General features: G+C 44.1%; 1 protein-coding gene across 5 annotated transcripts in view; it reads right to left on the minus strand.

Annotated features, from left to right (window-relative positions):
- The window catches only part of LRRN2 (leucine rich repeat neuronal 2), a 289,597-nt gene that overhangs the window by 236,811 nt on the left and 34,932 nt on the right, over positions 1–17,854 (minus strand). The window contains exon 2 of one of the 5 annotated variants that reach the window (XM_088674272.1): positions 11,023–11,096. The exons of 3 other annotated variants lie outside the window; for them this stretch is intronic. The gene's annotated coding sequence lies outside the window, so the exon portion shown is untranslated. Of the gene's footprint in view, positions 1–11,022; positions 11,097–16,398; positions 16,549–17,854 lie in introns of those variants that run through there. One more of the 5 variants, XM_088674274.1, reaches the window with a different exon arrangement.

Here is a 17,854-nt window from a genome sequence, read left to right on the forward strand (position 1 = left end):
TATGCTTCTGAATTCCATCCCACATCTTTCTAAAATCATCTCTAGAACCTGGTATTATAGAGACAAGGCACCAATGCATTTTTTTAATTTAAAAAAGTTTGTATTTTTAGGAAGTTTGGAATCCACTGCAAAAATCCAGTAAAGCTCTCGCAGAAGCATCCACCTCTTTCTTCCCAGCTGCCCTTCCACTGAGTTCCCATACTCTTACCATCTTTAGGACCTTCTTCAATCCAGCTCCCGTCCTCTTGGCCTGCACAGCTCCTCTAATGAAGTGTCAATGTGAAGTTTTAATCCCAGCCAAATTGAACCCTATCCAGTTTTACGGAAGCTGGACTATTGATGGACGTTTTCTCAAGTCACATTAGTTGAAACAGTTGGTGCCAGTGGTTTTCAATATAAATTCGGTGGCTTCCCCTCGTAGAACATGTGCATCTTCCACCTCCTTGCTCCTCAAACACTAAAAGAATGCTGCACCTGCTGGATGTCTTGCCCACCAGTCTCTGAGCCAGTGGTGCAACAGACATGGTTGCTGTGGCAAAAGATTGCAGCTATTCTGAGTGTACTGACTCAGAATGCAGCACAACAAGAAAGGATTGAATGCAAGTGTTGTCGCATTCAGACTCCAGTTCTCAACAGCCCATGTGAAAGAGGACACAGTGGAATCCCATGCAAGATGGCTCAGATCGAAGTCCCACCATGCTCAGTGGAGCTTATTCCCTAATAAGTGTACATATTTAGGAGAGACATTGCACATTCCTTGGTAATTCAGGAAAGTCTTTAATAAAACCTATTTCACAATGTGGTGCCAAGGAATAATAAAGACTCTGCTATCTTTGCACCTGTGCAAGGTTCCAAAACATACAGGGGAAGCAATAGAAGAGGGGAAGAACTGGACAACAAATGAAAGGAGGTACAAACAGCATGACAACTGGGTTCTGTGGACATCCTTTCTTATAACCATCCTCCTAGCTGGTTGCATTAAAAAGGTAAAGGGACCCCTGACCATTAGGTCCAGTTATGACCGACTCTGGGGTTGCGGCGCTCATCTCACGTTATTGTCCGAGGGAGCCGGCGTACAGCTTCCAGGTCATGTGGCCAGCATGACAAAGCCGCTTCTGGCAAACCAGAGCAGCACACGGAAATGCCATTTACCTTCCCGCTGTAGAGGTACCTATTTATCTACTTGTACTTTGACATGCTTTTGAACTGCTAGGTTGGCAGGAGCTGGGACCGAGCAACGGGAGCTCACCCCGTCGTGGGGATTCGAACCGCTGACCTTCTGATTGGCAAGCCCTAGGCTCTGTGGTTTAACCCACAGCGCCACCCGCGTCCCTTTGCATTACTGGTTGCATTACTTGCTGGCAATTCTGGTTTCTCTCCATTTATTAATATTCAGATGATCAGTTCTTCACATAAGTTTAATATTTTATTTTAAGGAAAAAATTCACCAGCATTTTAGTGTGCATTTCCCCTAATATACACATGTTTGTATGAAAACTTGCCTGATATGCAGATTTTTGCAAAGCCAATTTCCCTAACATAACACATTATGTGTGTTATCTTCATTAATGCATACATTTCAGTACAAATTTTATGCTAGTATATACATTTTAAACATATTCGCTAGGGAACTGCAGTGCAAAATTTGTAGAGGTGTGGGTTTTGAATAATGGTTTTGTTTTGGTCCAGAAAGTGTGAATTAGGTGGGTTCACTTTGAAATATGAACTAAATCAAATTTCTCCTCCATCCCAAGCTTTATTCATCAGTGTTCCTAAAATGAAGGCAATATATTGAAAGCCAAACAGTGGCTTCTCTTGTATTTAAATATGGATTCTCTGCTAGGGACACATACACTGTTGAAGTATAAAGCTGTCCTAAACAGCATTTAATTATTATAGTGGTGCTGCAGAGCAGTAAAGCAAGGAACTTTGCAGAGTAGAATTTAATGTGTGCCTACTGTTTAGCAGAAGGCTGGCATGGGGGTGAAAGGCTGTTTCCTAATTCATGGAGTCATATATAGCAATTATACAAGACTGCAAAGGCTCCTTTAGCAAAATGACCGATTTCGGCCAAAGCCCCAGCCAGTGTCAAGCAATGTCACTCCATCATATGCAATGGAGCCACTTTAGCTACAGAAACAGGAAACTCAAGCGTAAAAAAAAAACCCAGCAGTCAGAGGGACTAGAATTTCAGAGAAGGATTTCTATACATTTGAGATCTCAAATAGTGGTCTTTTAGTACATTTTAAAAATAAACCCCTAATGCTCATCGGAGCCCCCCTGTATACATCAATTAGAAACAAGACTATGTTTTCCCGGTGTGCCCAGGTGCAGCTGTTTGACAAAACAGTCCCCCTTACTAGGCAACTAACTCTTGTCACTTGGCTTGTTATAATGAGTTTGAAAAATATGCTGATGTGATTTGTGCATTGTAGGGGAAATTCACGTCAAAGTTAATACTGTTGCATCTACTGTTGCTATTGTAACATGCAGATTGGAGAGACGTCTCTATCTCTAGGTTTCGATGTAGTCTGCAGCAGCTGGATACAATGGCAGCAAGGATTCAGGGACAACTACTGTCCGGTTTGCACATTACCTTTTCTGCCATAGCTCAGTGGTAGAGCACATGTAGATAGTCCCAGGACCAATTACTAAAATCTCAAGGCAGGACTGATACTGAGAGAGATGCCTATGAAAAGCATAATTGCCTACAAACGTGTATATTGGAAGAAAGGGACACTAAAATGCTAGTGCGGGGTGTGTGTGTTTAGGACTTTATATTAAAAAATCTGGAAACTGATGTAGAAATGTGGCTAACTGAAGTGAAAGTTAGAAAAACAGGAAACAGAAACTGAACTTGAAATATTTATCTATACTTTCTTGGGCTCCTTGATCACTGCAGATGGTGACAGCAGTCACAAAATTAAAAGACACCTGCTTCTTGGGAGAAAAGCAATGACAAACCTAGACAGCATCTTAAAAAGCAGAGGCATCACCTTGCCAACAAAGGTCCGTATAGTTAAAGCTATGGTTTTCCCAGTAGTGATGTATGGAAGTGAGAGCTGGACCATAAAGAAGGCTGATCGCCGAAGAATTGATGCCTTTGAATTATGGTGCTGGAGGAGACTCTTGAGAGGCCCATGAACTGCAAGAAGATCAAACCTATCCATTCTTAAGGAAATCAGCCCCGAGTGCTCACTGGAAGGACAGATCCTGAAGCTGAGGCTCCAATACTTTGGCCACCTCATGAGAAGAGAAGACCCTGGAAAAGACCCTGATGTTGGGAAAGATGGAGGGCACAAGGAGAAGGGGACGAAAGAGGATGAGATGGTTGGACAGTGTTCTCGAAGCTACGAACATGAGTTTGACCAAACTGCGGGAGGCAGTGGAAGACAGGAGTGCCTGGCGTGCTCTGGTCCATGGGGTCACGAAAAGTCGGACACGACTAAACGACTAAACAACAACAAGGTGCAGTGTGTGTGTGTGTGTTCGTTCCCTCTAACACAGGCATAGGCAACCTTGGCTCTCCAGATATTTGGAACTACAACTCCCATGATCCCTAGCTAACAGGGCCAGTGGTCAGGGATCATGGGAGTTGTAGTTTCAAAACATCTGGAGAGCCAAGGTTGCCTACGCCTGCTCTAACATATGCTGGAGGGTGTGGAACACTTTCAGAAGGATGCAGCTGTTTGCATAAATAGGAATTCAGGTTTACACCGGCAGCCTAGGGACTCAATACTTGGGTCAACTCCTGATATGTTTTGAGGAAGGGTAGATGGATTTTAAACAAGACAGGACTCCTGCAGCTTTAATACTTTTGTAGGAAGAGGGAATTTCAATAGGTGAATTTCTCATTCACCACAGATATTAAACCTGCAGGCACCCTGTTCTCTTTTCCACCTGGCCATCCTATTGTTTGGGGGGGGGGAGAGCGGAGCAGAACCTTTCATGTGTACAAACTAGCCAACCAGAATGGTGGTGTCTTTAAACTCTGACACTTCCAGTTCTTTGTCTGCAAAAGAGAGATCAAAGTTTTATGCTATTCACTTGCCTTGTAAGTGCTGAGGACTAATCAGCACAATCAGCATGGTAAAGTGCTTTGGAGGCTAATGGAGCCTTGTAAGCATTTTGTATTAATATTTATTACTCTTGATTAAGATGGGAACCAAATTGAGTTTCTCATCAATGACCCTTACAGCATACTCTGGGCAAATATTTCCCCTACCTCCTCCTCCTCCTCCTCTCTGCAGCAGTCCAGGTTTTTTGGACTTGTCAGTGATGCCACCTACATGAAAAATTCTCATTCGTAGGACAACAATCAATTTCCAGGTCAGCAACCATATATGAAATTGGAGCACTTTGTAATTTTCACTGAGTGAACTGTTTGTTCCAGTACGAGAAAGCTGAGTTAGTCTGCTCCAGTCAGGACAGGAAAGTGCATGTCTGCAGGGATGCTTTTAAACACGTCCTCTGAAGGGAGCAGCCGAAGGATTTTCACCTAGCCTGACATTTCAAGCAGGGCGAAGGGAGACAGTCAAACATGGGACTCGCTTGCTTCAAATAATAGTCCTCTGCAGATCTACACACAACTGCTGAGGAAGTGTTTTGATTGTCATTAGCACTGCTGCATTTAAGAAGCTGACCAAAAACATAAGACTGTTATGTTTTCAGCAGGGGGCCGGTCTGTTGTCCCTCAGACCTTGTGAGAGGCCAGACTATATTGGGGGGGGGAGGAATGAATGAATTCCTATGCCCCACAAATAACCCAGAGATGCATTTTAAATAAAAGCATACATTCTACCCATGGAAAAACACGCTGACTCCCAGATCGTCCATGGGCCGAATTTAGAAGACGACTGGGGCGGATGCAGCCCCCAGGCCTTAGTTTGCCTACCCGTGACATAAGAGGATGCATGGTTGCAAAAAAGATGACTGAATTATTCGTCAAACCGGAATTTTTTTGACTCCTCAACTATGGAATGCCAGACTGTCACATATAGCCAAATGGGGGTGGGGGACCAGTGGCCCTCCTGGTGTTGCAGGAGTAGTGAGAAGCAAACAGGGAGAGAACACTTCTCCCCCTCCCTACCTACAATGCTGTATTATAATACTAGGTCTGGGATATTGTGGAACAGGCATCCCCAAACTTCGGCCCTCCAGTTGTTTTGGACTACAATTCCCATCTTCCCCGACCACTGGTCCTGTTAGCTAGGGATCATGCGAGTTGTGGGCGAAAACATCTGGAGGGCAGCAGTTTGGGGGTGCCTGTTGTGTAAGATGCAAAATGGAGGCTGGGCTGCCAAGATAGTTGCTGCTGTTGCCATTTACAGCAGCAGCAAAACAAAACAAAAACCACAACTGTAGTTAAGAAGAAATAAGTCGAGCTACTGCTGCTGCTTCATGGTGAGCTCTGCACTCAAGAATGTGTTGGAGAATGTCTCCTTCCCCCAGAGAAATTTGGTGAAATGCCGATGTGTCCTGTTTCTTTGCTCAGCTTCAGACTAGATAACGTCAAGAAGCCATTTCACAACCATTTCCAGACTATTTCACTCCCTTCTATAGCCATGCCTGGGTTACTGGGAAGCAAGAGTTGTGGTGCAAGATGGAAAGAGCTTTTTAACTCTTCCTGTGGTCTGTGCTGGGTAGCTATCCTGGTTGCCCCAGGAGTTAAATTTAGACCAATTGTACTCCAAATGCTGAGCCTGTGCAGCTTTTTCTAAATCCATATTTACATATATATTTAAATACTTAATCACAAGATATGTAATTAAATATGTATTATATTTTCATGTATGCATTTTAAATGCATTTTATCCTAAAATAGAGATCGCTTCTTGAGCCAAGAACTGCACTGTAAAATTCCAAAAAGTGCGAAATCTGGATGGCAATGTCGTAATTCATGAACCAGCCCAGGAGGTTTAGTTCACTTTAAAATACAGACCAAGTGAAATTTTCTTCTATTCCTAGTTTCACCTTCCCCAACATGCCCCTGAAGTTCCCAAGGCCCTGCAATATCGCCAGACACTTCTGAAGGGAGCTGTAGCTTTGTGGGAGAAAACAAATCATTGGCTAATAATGAAAAGGCATCCGATGCACGTCTGGCAGAGATCAGCACAGCGGGCAGTAGGAATGCTTCATGCTGGGCTCTTCGACTTCCATCAGAAGCCCTTTGGCTAATCAATAGGGTTTGGTGCTAAGGAGAATTTTAATTATTTTAGGAGTGATGCATGGAAGTTCTCCTTGCACTGGGGAACTGTTTTTCTGTAGATCATAGATAACATGTTCCCCTCCCCACCCTGCAAAAAACCATGAGGATCAGGTCGAGTTGACTGGGACTCACAAAAAGGCTGTATTAAATGGAACAATTGCTTTTGTCCAAGTAACCACTATCCTCTGCACAGCTCAGCTTCTGGGTAGAGGTCATGGTACCTAGCCACAGCCTCCACATTTTATAGGAATCTAGTTCAATGCACTTATGTACCTAGACTAGTATTCAGTTTGGGGACTGGTTCTCAAGCATGGGCTTCGGCACCCCATATGTTCTCTAAAAATGGGCTTTCTTGACATTCATGGGGAAATTGTGACCTTTCAGGTAGGCCAATGCTTTGGTTTTGACTTGCTTTTCAGTTTAGTTTTGATGCTTCCACAGGTATGTAAGCACCAACAATTACTTTGTGGCATTTTTAAATACCGACTTTTGAGAAGATTTTCCTGGGTTAAAAAGTAGTCTTTATACGCAGGAATATACATTATGTCCCATTTCCCAACTGTGCTGAGCTCCTAATACACAAATATTTGGGTGTTTACATGAGATTTGAGGGTCAAATGTGATGAGTGGCTAAGAGATCAATGACTAGATTGCCCATGGGTGCTGCTATTTGTTATTGTTTAAAGCAGCTGGGGGGGGGGGTGCGCAAATAACGTCAGGGAAGACTGCAACTCTGGTGGTTGGTATTTAAGCTTCTCCCCTGCACTGTTTTCCTGATCTAATGCACACATTTTCCAAACCACTTATCTCCACCCTGTGGAAAACTTACTGGTTTTTATATGATGCCTTTTGATTTTCTCCTGTGGAACAAACAGCAGCTTTCGGGGAGAGGGGCAATTTAGATTAGTAAAATAGTGCTGGTGGAAAGGGTCAAATAAACACCCAGTTTTTCACCACCGCTGCCCTTTTCAATGCACATACTTGTTAATTGGTCTGAGCTTCAAAAAAAAGAGAAAGTGTCTGGAACCCCTGGCTTACCTGGCAGCAAGTCCATACGTGAAGTCCAACGTTCAGAATCCAAGGGTCCATTCATACAATCAACATCCAAAGTCCAAAGATCAGGAAACACAGTCCAGGGTCAATCCAAGTAAGAAGTCCACCAGTCAGGAAACAGCCCAAAGCATAGCCCCATAAAGGTCCAGGAGAAGCCAAGGCCCATCAACACAGGCAACACAGCTCTGCTTCCCTTTTGTACTTTGCCTGCTGATTGCAGCACCTGTGCTTGATGAGGCAGGTGACCCTCACCTGTTCCAATCCTACTCCATCTGAGGAATCACACCCCTCCTCCCAAAGTTAGCGAGCCCCACCTGGCCAACTAGAGAACTTGGCTGCAAACCCTTGTCTGCCTCGGACTCCTAGAGCAGTGTTTCTCAACCAGTGTGCCTCCAGATGTTTTGGGACTACAACTCCCATCATCCCTAGCTAGCAAGACCAGTGGTCAGGAATGATGGGAGTTGTAGTCCCAAAACATCTGGAGGCACACTGGTTGAGAAACACTGTCCTAGAGCACTTCTCCCGCTGCTCCCTATGCCTCAGAGCCTGTTGTGTTGATGGAGACAGGGGTCCCTCTGGCTCTGGTGATGGGTCCTGCTGCTCTGGTACTTGTGTACTGACCCTCATCCCCTCGCCATCTTCCATCACCCAGTGAGTACTTACTTCCCCATTCCCAGCTTGCCCCGGTGTGTCCCAGTCCCAGCTACACCCCTTGCCAGGATCCTCTTCCTCCTCTCTGTCATCCTGCCAGTTCATGACAGAAAGCGGAAAACCCTGTCTCAGTGTCTCTACTTTAGCCCTGAGGGGGTTAAAAAAAATGTGAGCTTTAATCTGCCTTCACCCAAGTTACTCATCTCTAAAATGGAGTTGGTTTTCCCTTTCCCCATACTCTTTGATTTTTTTATGACTGTAACTTCCATAGTTTGACCAACACTCTAGATTGGTCTGCAAAGCAATTCATTCTATTTCTGCAAGTAGCTTGTCCAGTGTGTTCTGAAGGCTCAAAGTTCCATAGAATTCTAGCACTATGTACTCACACTTCTAGGCTGGTATTTGGTTAGGTAGGACTAAGCAAGCAAGGCATGAATTGCACAAACAGTGCAGTCATGAAGGCCAGGAAGCAATTCGTAATACAGCAAGGGCCAAATCTACCCCCAGATCAAATCATCTCCACTGTACTGTATTGACTTGGTCTGGGGAGCTATGCCAGTTTACAGCAAAGAAACCACCCTCTCTTGAAAGATGTATTAGTGCTTCTGCTTATCTTTCATTTACAGCCTGAAGCTGCCATGCTTCTTTCCGTTTGCCAAAGGGGTGTTCTTTAAACAACATATAAAGGCTCTAAAAGCAAGAGGAGGCAGCAGACAATTCTCCTGAAATGAAAATGGCCAGAATCTCGGGCTTGGCAGGTTCCCAGCTCTGTATTTTCAATGCTTATTTGCAGAAATGCTGCCACAAGAAACTAGCAAAAGCTTCATTCTATTCAGAGGCATCTGCTGATGGAGCTTTTTGGGAGCGGCAAGTCAAGGAAAGGGAGCAAGAGATAAACACTGTGTCATTTAGGATCAAAACTCTTCTTTAAAAAACACAAGATGGCCGTGCATTGCCCGCCTGAGGGCCCCACTTTGGAGAGATTCTCGATCCAAAACCAGTGCATTAGCCTTGCTGTTTCCCACCTTAAGAAAACCTGTCAAACTCTGGCTTAGAAAACATTGCAGGAATCCTTTAAGTTAGCAATGCCTAGGGAAAGGAATAAAGCAAACTTCCTACATGCTGCAAAGATGAGGCATAGACCTGAGGCAAAATATATGTTTGATCTCCTGGAAGGAGGGGGAATTAAAGACCTTCTTAAATAGTATACTCTGCACCAAGCTAAAGGCAAATGGCTTTTCCCTAGGGGAGGGAAAGTGTGTTTGTGAGCCAGGAACTGCTCTAACTATTGCAGTCTTTATTAGGGAATGGTTTTAAGATCTCTCTCTTTCACACACTCTCCAGAATTCTCAGTTTGCCTGCTCTGAAATGTTTTAGGCAGGGATGGGGGACCTGTGGCTCTTCAAATGTTGCTGGACTCCAGTTCCCATCAGCCCCAGTCAACTTGGCCCGTGCTCAGGGATGATAGAAGTTGTAGCCAGACACATCCAGAGGTCCATAGATCACCATACTCTTGTTTAGGGGATAACTAGAAAATAACAGGAGCAACAACAATGTAGTCAGCAGGCATCCCCAAACTTCGGCCCTCCAGATGTTTTGGACTACAATTCCCATCTTCCCCGACCACTGGTCCTGTTAGCTAGGGATCATGGGAGTTATAGGCCAAAACATCTGGAGGGCCGCAGTTTGGGGATGCCTGATTGTAGTGTATTTCTTACATACAGCTTTTGGCAGCTCTAATGAAGTTTAAGGACCCATCACTGTAGCTGATTCCAATCTAGTGCTAAGTGTAGTCTAGCTACACTGTATTTATAGTGACTTCAGAAGGTATGTCCATTTTGGAAAATGTTGCCAAGCTTCATGATTCTTTGGCTTGGAATACGAACCTTGGTAAATTGTAATTAGGAGCTGCTGTTTGCTTGGCTCACCGACCATCTCAATCTTTTCCAAGCATTCCTAGCGAGTACAGTATTTAAAACTCAAGTGCTGGGTGGGGGAGTTGCAAGTCCCCACCAGGAAAGCTTGCAAACATTGAGATGCCATATGTTTAGATGTATCTCCTCCCTTTGCATGCAAAGCTATCCCGTTACATTGTGTTAGTGGGAGAGAAACCAGCTCACTGCCTTGCAGGTCTGCTTCACATGCTGAAATGATGGTAGTGTGGTGTAGTGGGTAAGAGTGGTGGACTCATAATCTGGTGAACCGGGTTCATGTCCCTGCTCCTCTGCATGCAGCTGCTGGGTGACCTTGGGCTAGTCACACTTCTCTGAAGTCTCTCAGCCTCATTCACTTCACAGAGTGTTTGTTGTGGGGGAGGAAGGGAAAGGAGAATGTTAGCCGCTTTGAGACTCCTTAGGGTAGTGATAAAGTGGGATATCAAATCCAAACTCCTCCTCCTCCTCCTCCTCTTCTTCTTAGCATGCTCAGGACTGCAATTTCTGTCAGGATCAAGGAGCATGTAATACAAGACCAATGCCACCAAGTAAGATTGTTTGGGGACTCACAAGCCTATTCCCATCCATAGCAACACTCTGAGAGTTAATCCCTTCGTGATCTGTCAAAAAGTATTGTGGATTCATTGATTTTGTGAAGTCAAGCCACATGCATAGCTGATTCACTACAGTGATGCACTTGAAATCGAAGGCCTGGCCAATAGCCTGTGTGGTAATCCTCCCAAACCCTTGCTTCACATTGCAAAGTAACCTGGCTTACCTTCTGGCAGTGCAACTTCTCTTACTACTGTAGAAATGTAACTGAAGAATATGGGTATGTCAACGCACACACCTGACCATCAAGCATAGGTGCCTTCTTTGAGTTAGGCCACCAGCCACCTACTTCTAGGTACCCTCAACAGCTACCTGACAGGCAGAAATTCAACAGGTGTGGTTTCCCTTCTTCTCTGCACCTTCATGTTGGCAAAATGTTTCCCTGCTCAGTCATACATACATCTGCTAAAGGCACATGAGCTTTGCTGGGTGGGGGTGATGTAGCACTCCTGTGGTACAGTTCTTGCTGCTCAACATGATAATATGCAGGTACCAAAATTGCTTGCAGAGCAACCCTATAATGTTTACTCAGAAGCAAAACCCACTGTGTCTAATGACACTTACCCTCTGGTGAGTGTTCTTAGGATTGCTGCCTGTGTCCAGTAACAGCAAATACAAATTCTGAAGGTCTTGTGCATCTATCAAAGGCAGGCATCATTAGATACTGAGTATATTATTTTTTGTTGCTGTTCTTTTGATTAATACCTCCATTCATTTGCAACACCTTTCTCTGCCATGTGAATTTCTTATGGTTATATACATAGTATTCACTCAGTGGAAAGTGGAAAAGAGAAAAGGGGACGGTGTTGTTAAGGAAAGAGAATTTGCCAGGGACTTGATCCTTAACTTAGATCAGTGCTAGAGCCCATTGGACCAGCAGTATGCGCGAAAATAATAAGTAACACCGTGCTTCTTCTGAGCAATGCAAAACAACTTTACCTCACTGATGAAATATAGTAATTTGCACATGCATGCATGTGAACATTCATCTGAACACACAAAGATATAGACTATGAACAGGAGACTGGATTCTAAAGGCTATGTATTCCAGTCTACCTTGAGCCCCAACACATATATTTAGCAATTAGTCCTGGAAAAGAGCATTCTGTTTGGATATAGCCTGGTTAATGTGGAATAGAATGAAGTATTCTTCTGGGCTCCCAGCAGGAATGCTCACTCCTTTGATGGAAAGAGAAGAGAGTGAAAGGATTTGTCTGTGTAATAGATGTTTCCCCTGAAGGTCTGCGTCAGATCCCCAGGTGGGGAGCCTGTCTCTAGCTGCTGATATTCAATTCCATGTCACACATAAATAAGGCAGAACAAGCCAGCTCCTATTTTTATAGGCCTTTTATCTTTCACTCTCCCTGTCTCCAATTCTCTCTCTCAGATACACGTCCTTTCCTGCATATTCTGGGTTTTGCAGTACAGCGCTAATTAACTCTGCTAATTAGCTCAAGCTTGCACTCACTGACAATAAATACGCAGTGCACTGTGAGTGCAGAGTGTTATTAATGAAATGGACACAGACACCTTCACTGGGGAGAAGAAAGCTTAAGGGCTGTGTGTGCGCCAAGTGGCATTGAGAAATATAACGGATGTGGCAATGAATTCATTCTGTGGCTCATAAACCTAGTACATTTCCATCTCCTGAAGTAACAGACACCAGGGAAAGGAGCAAGGTACGATCAGTGTGTATGTGTGAGAGAGCAGATTCAGTAGTGGCCAGGGCTCCTGCAGCTTTAATAACTGTATAAAGGGGGAAATTTTGACAAGTACATCTTTCCCAACTGCCTATGACAAGAATTGCATCATCTATATAATGCATTAAAAGTGCAGCATGCATGAAATGGAAGTCCAGGTATCTGAAGAAGTGTGCATGCACACGAAAGCTCATAGCAAAATAAAAACTTAGTTGGTCTTTAAGGTGCTACTGAAGGAATTTTATTTTATTTTAGTGCAAACAGGAACAGAAAATAGGTTATTTTTTTAAAAAAAACATTTATATACTGCTTCATCATTTGCATTTCGAAGTATTGTGAGCAAAAAAAAAATTACCATCATCCTGAACACAGCCTTAAAATGCCTGCCAGAATGAGAAAGCCTTAGCTATGCACCTGAAGTTCAGCAAGAAGGGTGACTGCCTAATCTCAGTTGGGAGGGTATTCCACAGGTTTGAGCCCACTGCATGGAATGCACACCTTCTAGCAGTTAGGAGTCATGTGTCTGAGCCAAGGGAGCCACCCACAAAGGCTCCTCCAGATAGCCAGATAGCTCAGTGATCAGGCCAGGATATAAGGGATCAGGTGGTTCTTAAAATTACCTGCACCCATGTTGTTAAGGGCCTCGTAAATTAATGCAAGGACCTTGAACCTAGCACAGTAACACATGGACAGCTCCCTGGAGGCAACAAATATGATTCGACTGCAGCTTATCAATCATGTGGGGAGAAAGACCATATTTCAGTAGCAGCAGTGCTTTTTTTTCCTTTAAAAAAATGTTTAGAGGTACTCTCATTTCCCTACTGATATTGAAATACTGCCCCTCAATGAGGCCAAACTTTGATTCACAAAATGTTTAGGGGTATACGTACACCTGTGTCCCCCCAGAAAAAAGCACTACCAGGGTCCCTGGTTTGCATGCAAAAGGTCAAAGGTTTTGTTCCTGGCACCTGGGAAAGACTCTGTCCTGAATTCCTGGATAGCTGCTGCCAGTTAGTATAGACAATACTGACGTAGGTGGACCAACTGGCTGATTTGGTATTAGGCTTTTTCCTACGCACAAAACAAATAATTCAAGTGCTTTGAGGGCTGCAGAATCGGACAAGGCTGGTCTGCCTTTAATTGTTCTGCAGAGAAGGGTAATTTCAGCAAGGGGACCTCCCCTCCCCCATTTTTAAACATAAATATTAAAGATATAGGAGTGAGGGAATGCCGTATTCAGAAGCAGGAATCTCCACAGATGCACATCTGGATCTATGCATTGCATGCTCATCTGGGTCTCTCTGAAGTGGTTGGATATGTCTTTTGATATAAATGGCAACGCACATCTCTGTCCAGGGTCCATTGGTTGCTGTGCCTAATTAGTTGCACATTACTAGAGTTCAGTCAGAACCAATGTGTCTACTTTGTTCATACATTAATATATGGAAGTTGTATATGTGTCACTAACAACCGCATGTAAGTCCTTCAGTTTCCAAATTACAATATGACATTGCCAGTGCTTTTTTTGTGAATATACTCACTGGTATAGAGTATCAGCACCTCTTTTTTCCTGCCCATAGCAGCCATTTTGTGTGGCATTAACACCACTTACATCAAAAGTACGGGCACCTCATTTCCACACCCCAAAAATGGACTGGATATTACTGTCTTCACTGTGAACCACAGAAGGGCACAGGACCCCACCTGACAGTTAAGAGTGGAAGTTCCTAGGACAAAAACTGGAATTTAAACTTAGCATTTTTACTCTTGATAAAAGCCTTTCCCCCATCTCCTTTGCTCACTGAAAGACTGCTTCTGAAGTTATTTTACATAACAGATTGAGGGTGGAATAAAGTTGGATTGTTTGAAATAATAAGCAGAAGAATACACAGTTGCTATGTACCTGACTCAAATCAGTTTCTCAGCCGTTGACCTGGGAATACAGCAGCCTATCCTTTATGAATACCAATTACCAGTAACTGTGTTATTCCATCAAAGTTCTAAGAAACTGTGTGCCTTTCACATATCTCCCAGAGCCTGACTAAGGGAGACATGGAGCTATCAAGACTATGATGTCCATTTCTCTGAACTACTCTAGAGGGATTTTTGGACCAGATGATTGGCTGGTGTAAAAACACTGGCCTCAAGGAAACAATGCTGGTTGGTGGCAACAGAAGATATGACCCACTGCTCTCAAAAGCTGAAGCAGTCCTGGCAGTGTGAGGCTGGATGTTCTTTTGTGGCTTTTCAAAGCAACTGAAAACCTGTGCAAGAGAGTTCCATTAATAGTAGAAAGGAATAAGGTGGAACTTATGGATTATTCAGTGCTTTAACCAACAGAAATGAAAAAGACCAGAGGCATTGCATTTTAAATCTGTCCTGTGGCAGGTTGTTTAGCTCTAGAACAGGTGTGGGGAATATTTGGCCCGTCAGATGTTGCTGAACTACAACACTCATTATCCCTGGCCATTGGCCATGTTTGCTGGGGCTGATGGGAGTTGTAGTTCAGCAATGTATGGAGGGTCAAAGATAATAATAATAATAATAATAATAATAATAATAATAATAATAATAATAATAATAATATTTATACCCCGCCCATCTGGCCGGGTTCCCCCAGCCACTCTGGGCGGCTTCCAACAAAATATTAAAATACAGAAATCAATCAAACATTAAAAGCTTCCCTAAACAGGGCTGCCTTAAGATGCCTTCTAAAGGTCTGGTAATTTTTATTCTCTTTGACCTCTGGTGGGAGGGCATTCCACAGGGTGGGCGCCACTACCGAGAAGGCCCTCTGCCTGGTTCCCTGTAACTTGGCTTCTCGTAATGAGGGAACCGCCAGAAGGCCCTCGGCGCTGGATCTCAGTGTCCGGGCAGAACGATGGGGGAGGAGATTCCTCAGTATACTGTAGTACAGGCATCCCCAAGCTGCAGCCCTCCAGATGTTTTGGCCTACAACTCCCATGATCCCTAGCTAAGAGGACCAGTGGTAAGGGATGATGGGAATTGTAGTCCAAAACATCTGGAGGGCCAAGGTTTGGGGATGCCTGCTGTAGTACCTGTTGTCTTGGGACAACAGGTACAGTATACTGAAGTACCTGTTGTATTGGGATGCGGATGGCCCTGTGGGTTAAACCACAGAGCCTAGGGCTTGCTGATCAGAAGGTTGGCGGTTTGAATCCCCGCGATGGGGTGAACTCCCGTTGCTTGTCCCAGCTCCTGCCAACCTAGCAGTTCGAAAGCATGTCAAAGTGCAAGTAGATAAATAGGTATCACTACAGCGAAAGGTAAAGGGCATTTCCGTGCGCTGCTCTGGTTCGCCAGAAGTGGCTTAGTCATGCTGGCCACATGACCTGGAAGCTGTACACTGGCTCCCTCAGCCAATAACGTGAGATGAGCGCCACAACCCCAGAGTCGGTCATGACTGGACCTAATGGTCAGGGGTCCCTTTACCTTTCACCTGTTGTCTTATGGAACTATGGTTTTTGATCAGCACGCTGCCACGCTGTGCTAAATTTTAAATGGTGAGGAAGAACTGTATGCCTGGATAGTGACCCAAATTTTATGTTGTGAAATTACAATGCAAAAACTCCAATGTTTTTCTGAGTTACGAAGGTTGCAAATTGTTTCTTTTCGCAAACAATAAACAGGGAGAATAGCACTAAACTCCCGCTGGATTCCACTAGATTTCCAGAAGTAGCTTTATGTCTAAAAGGTAAAAATTATTAGGTAAAGAAAGAGAAGATGGAAGGAAGTGCTGTTTGAGTGCAGCCTCAGTTATGGGAACTGGGGTCTCAACCAAGCAGCTGCAAAGTAGAAGGGAAAAGGTATACTGCATTTGAAACAGACAGGTGGCATAGCTGTCAACTTTCGGATTTGAAAATAAGGGATCAGCAGCCTCACCTGTCCCGGGGACAGTCTACGGTATATCTAACAATCCAGGATAGCAGCGGGAAACAGCATTGGAATATGGGAATTTACAGCAAAAAAAGAGGGAAAGTTGACAGCTGTGGCTTGGAATAAGGGAATTTCCCGCAAAAAAAGGGAGGGTTGGCAGCTATGACAGGTGGTAGGTATGAGGCTTTGCTAAACATTTAATGTCCCCCCACCCAGCACTTCCCCTCTGCAACCACTTCTTCCCACCCACCATGGAAGCTGCTTTTTTAAAAAAAAACTATTCTTCATGAGGAAAAGCAGCTGGGGAAGGGAACTCCAAGGGAGGGAAGGGTTAAGCACATACCACCATTTTGCAGCTGTTCATCAGATTTCCAGGCATGATATGTAAATCCAGCCTGAGAATGGCTTTCCTTATACCATTTGCATTACCGTGTATAGCTTTATCTTCTCCCTATCTTCCTGTTCACAGATGTGTGCCTTGTCTTATCCATGTCTGAAAAATGCAACAGCAAAGCCTTTTAATTCCTTAATTAACAGTAACTAATCATTCGGCATTCTCCCCTTCTCCCCCCACCCCACCAATTTTTTTTAATGCAAGTACTTGTTTTTTGTGACAATGCAGAAATAGCCATGTCGCCAGGCAGAAAATGCAGGAACAGCTTTTTTCCTTCAAAGTGTTTATTTTCCCCCTCCCTGCTTTTAGAGGCTGCTGGGGAAGGGAATAAAAGGACAAGTAATAAAAACAACAAGCCCATCATGTTAACACTCCAGGGGAGGACACTGTTTCATTTGTATTAATCTGAATTGGTTGTATTTATTTGCCCCCAAAGTAATAAATGTTCATCTCCATTCCAAAGGCCTGATATTTAATAAGGCGTCATTCACTTCCATAGAGACAGCCTGTTTCTTTCATTGGAATGCATAGCCTGAGCACACTTAATTTCTCCAAATCTGGCTCTTTATAAGTAGGGACAGGGATGGAATTGGAGACAGAAGATCAAAGAGCAGGGCCTTTCTGGGGTCTGGTTAAGACATGAATATCCAACACTTGATGGCTGGCTGGCTGGCTGCTGAATATGTGAATTGACTCCACTGACAAATCATTGCTTTTGAGGTGATGTTAGGCAATACAGAAGTTCCTTCTATGGTGTTTTGTCTGTGATCGCCCATTTGTGCATCGAAGAAAGGAATTCCTTGAAATTGCAGTTAACTACTGATGAATATGCAAGGAATGAACTTTCAGTAGACAGGATGCTTCAGCCCAGTCTGACCTGGTGGACAACAGGGTGGGGTGACAGCAGATCACATCAACTAGATCAGGCATCCCCAAACTTCGGCCCTCCGGATGTTTTGGACTACAATTCCCATCTTCCCCAACCACTGTTCCTGTTAGCTAGGGATCATGGGAGTTGTAGCCCAAAACATCTGGAGGGCCGCAGTTTGGGGATGCCTGAACTAGATGGTTGGTCTGCTGCTGTTAAAAGAGGCAGGTATGTCCCAATGTTGTTATTATTTGGTATTAAAGCCAATATTATCCACAGCATACATACCACATTGCTGGTTGTGTGCTACAGCATCCAGCTAAGAAGGAAGCTGCCAGAAGGAAGGGCTGTAGGTTAGTGGTAGAGCCCTGCCTTGCATGTAGAAGGTCCCAGTTTCAATCCCTGGAATCTCCACATACGTGTGGAAGATACGCTCTGCCTTAGACCCTTGAGAACCACTCTCTGTCAGCCAAGATAAAATTGAGCTAGATGGACTAGGAAAGCAGCTTCCTCTGTTTCTATGCCATCTGAACATCC

Source organism: Zootoca vivipara, chromosome 7 (assembly GCF_965207765.1).
Source record: "Zootoca vivipara chromosome 7, rZooViv2.hap1.1, whole genome shotgun sequence".
Lineage (NCBI taxonomy): Eukaryota > Metazoa > Chordata > Lepidosauria > Squamata > Lacertidae > Zootoca > Zootoca vivipara.